This window comes from Sinocyclocheilus anshuiensis, unplaced genomic scaffold (genome assembly GCF_001515605.1).
Source record: "Sinocyclocheilus anshuiensis isolate Anshui unplaced genomic scaffold, SAMN03320099.WGS_v1.1 scaffold451, whole genome shotgun sequence".
Lineage (NCBI taxonomy): Eukaryota > Metazoa > Chordata > Actinopteri > Cypriniformes > Cyprinidae > Sinocyclocheilus > Sinocyclocheilus anshuiensis.
Window position 1 is genome coordinate 1,099,139 of NW_015549630.1, and position 2,866 is coordinate 1,102,004.

General features: G+C 36.6%; 1 pseudogene; it reads left to right on the plus strand.

The window, feature by feature from the left end:
* Positions 1 to 1,523: 1,523 nt before the first annotated feature.
* On the plus strand, positions 1,524 to 2,289 carry LOC107659587 (HLA class II histocompatibility antigen, DQ beta 1 chain-like; annotated as a pseudogene).
* Positions 2,290 to 2,866: the final 577 nt, after the last annotated feature.

The window sequence follows — 2,866 nt, forward strand, 5'->3', positions numbered from 1 at the left end:
GACTTCCCAAACGAAGTAACACAAGTACAGTCAAATTCCTTAGCTACAATTCTAGCGCTGCTGTATTGCCTTCAACTCAGGCTCTACTTCCTGTAGAGACAAGTACACCATTTATCTTACTCATCAATCTGTTTTCATCAATGCTTTGAGACTGATGTTCCACAAGTTAACCACCAGAGGTCACTGTCACCCATATTTTGACTGTGTCTTATACCCACAAATCAATTTGTGTGTGTGTGTGTGTGTGTGTGTGTGTGTGTGTGTGTGTGTGGGGGGGGGGTATTAATGCTATTGTTTATTGATTAATACTATTGATTAGTATTAATCAATAAACTTTAAAAACATTAGTTTCAAAGCACAATAAATAAACAAGCAAACAAATAAACTAGAGATAGGAAATTAATAACACATTTTTACTTGATCTAACTGTCAGTTTATGAAGCAGATCTAATCTAGGCTATAAACAGGTGGAAGATGCAGTATTTTTGATATAGGGTTTGCAATGCAAATTTGTATGGGATCAGTGCATAGCAAGACAACAACAAATATCTTTAGCGTGTCAGTAATTACATATTTTTTTCTTCGTTTGGCAATGCTGAGATCCTTTATCTCTACATTTGCACAGACAGAATGATTTGTGACATTTAGAATTAGGAATTAGATGTAAATAATAAATACGAACCCATCATGTTCTAGTTTGAGATTGTTGAAGGGCTTATTCATGATAACTGAAAGATTTCAGAATTTAGATGTTACATATCATCTGAAAAGGATTACATTAAACAATAAAAATGACAACACAAGCTTTACCGTGAAACTGCTGGGCAAAAATATGAATAAAAAATTATAAGTAGCCTAGCCTACACTTCTTTTTTCTTTTACGATCCGTTCATTGCGTCTGTCACGTGACAAATGAACAAACGACTCGGTGAAGTAATTGTTTATGTCCCCTGTAAATTATCTTTGGATGCATTATAATGATTTCTTAATTCAGAATTCGATATTCTGGCTGTTAAAAAAACATTTAAAGCCACTTCAATTAACGAAATTACTTAAAGATTCGTTCATTTTGATGAACGAGATCGAACTAGAGAGTCAGTAAAGTGATCCGAACTTCCCATCACTATTGCACAAGTTAACCACCAGAGGTCACTGTCACCTATATTTTGACTGTGCCTTTCGCATTATGATATTCATTGTTTTACATACCACTGTGGAACTGGATTTTGGCCTGCTTGTTTGTCAAGCACGGCTGCGTTTCCCAAAAGCATCGCAAACCCAAGTACAGTATAACTGCTCTTTACAGTCTACTTACAGGTCTATATGGTTAGACACCAGACTGACCTTTGCATACAATCAAGAGTGTGTCTTGTAGTAGTGTGTATCAAACCTGTGGATTATTGTGATGTTTTTATCAGCTGTTTGGACTCTCATTCTGAAAAGCACCCATTTGATCCATTGGTGAGCAGGTGATGTGATGCTAAATTTCTCCAAATCTGTTCTGACGAAGAAACAAACTCATCTACATGTTGGATGGCCTGTGGGTTAGTATATTTTAAGCAGTTTTTTTTTCTCAATATTTCATGTCCTCTTATTTGTGTATGTTTCATGTATGTTTTCCTTTCTGCAGTAAAACCAGAAGTCATTATCTGTTCAGTCAGGGAATCAGAAAAGGGAATGAGAAAGCTCTTCTGGTGTGCAGTGCCTATGACTTCCACCCCAAACCCATCAACCTGACGTGGATGAGAGATGATACAAAGATGAAAGCTAATGTGACATCCACTGAGCAGCTGGCTGATGGAGACTGGTAGGCTACTACCAGATCCACTTCCACCTGGAATACTTCCCCAAACCTGGAGAGAAGATCTCCTGTGTCATGTGGTGGAGCACGCCAGCTCCCATAAACCCATAATCTATTACTGGGGTAAGATCCGTTATGATGGAATAAAAGTGTTAAGGATAAATTACTATAAAAACTTAACTGAAATGGGCAGAATGTCTTTTATTTTAGATCCTTCTCTGGAGGACTTTGACAGGAATAAACTCATTACTGGGGCCGCAGGGTTGGTGTTGGGGGCGGTTATTGCAGATGTAGGGTTGATCTACTGCAAAAAGTGCACACAGGTTAGTGTTATGTACTGTGATAAAGAAACAGCATCCTTTTCTGTAACATAGATTGAGATGTTATTTATTGCTGGTGATACACTTTTACAGACAGCCTGTTTCCTACTTCTGCAAGCAATGAGCAGCACTGAAGAGCAGTGTATTGCAAAACATTCTCACACGTGAACCCTAAGTGTTTCCAGGGGTCTCCACAAGGTGGACATTGAGCTAGAGACTGTGAGAGCTGACCATTAAGAGAAAGAAAAAATGCTTAAAACTTCTAAAGATCTTCAGACGAACTGACTGTCTTTATACTATGGATTGTTTACTACAGTAAAAATGAGCAATGATAGTCAACTACTGAATCACATCACAATGCAAATGAACAGTCACATATTGTGACATACAGATCACAGCTCAAAATGGAATGGTTTATTGTATTAAGTTTGTTGTCCCTATTTCAAAGCTTTGTTTGTGCCCTACCATTCATCAGTTTGGAGTCTCTAATTTGTTTATATATATTTTTGAAAGAAGTCTCTAATGCTCACTGTGTTTACTTGGTTAAAAATATGATAAAACAGTAATATTGTAAAATAATATTACAATTGAAAAGAACTCTTTTCTATTTGGATATGTTTTAAAATTTAAAATTTAATCCTGTGATGCAAAGCAGAATTTTCAGCATCATTACTCCAGTCTTCAGTGTCACATTGTCACATGAGAAATCATTTAAATATGCTGACTTGCTGCTCAAGAAATGCTT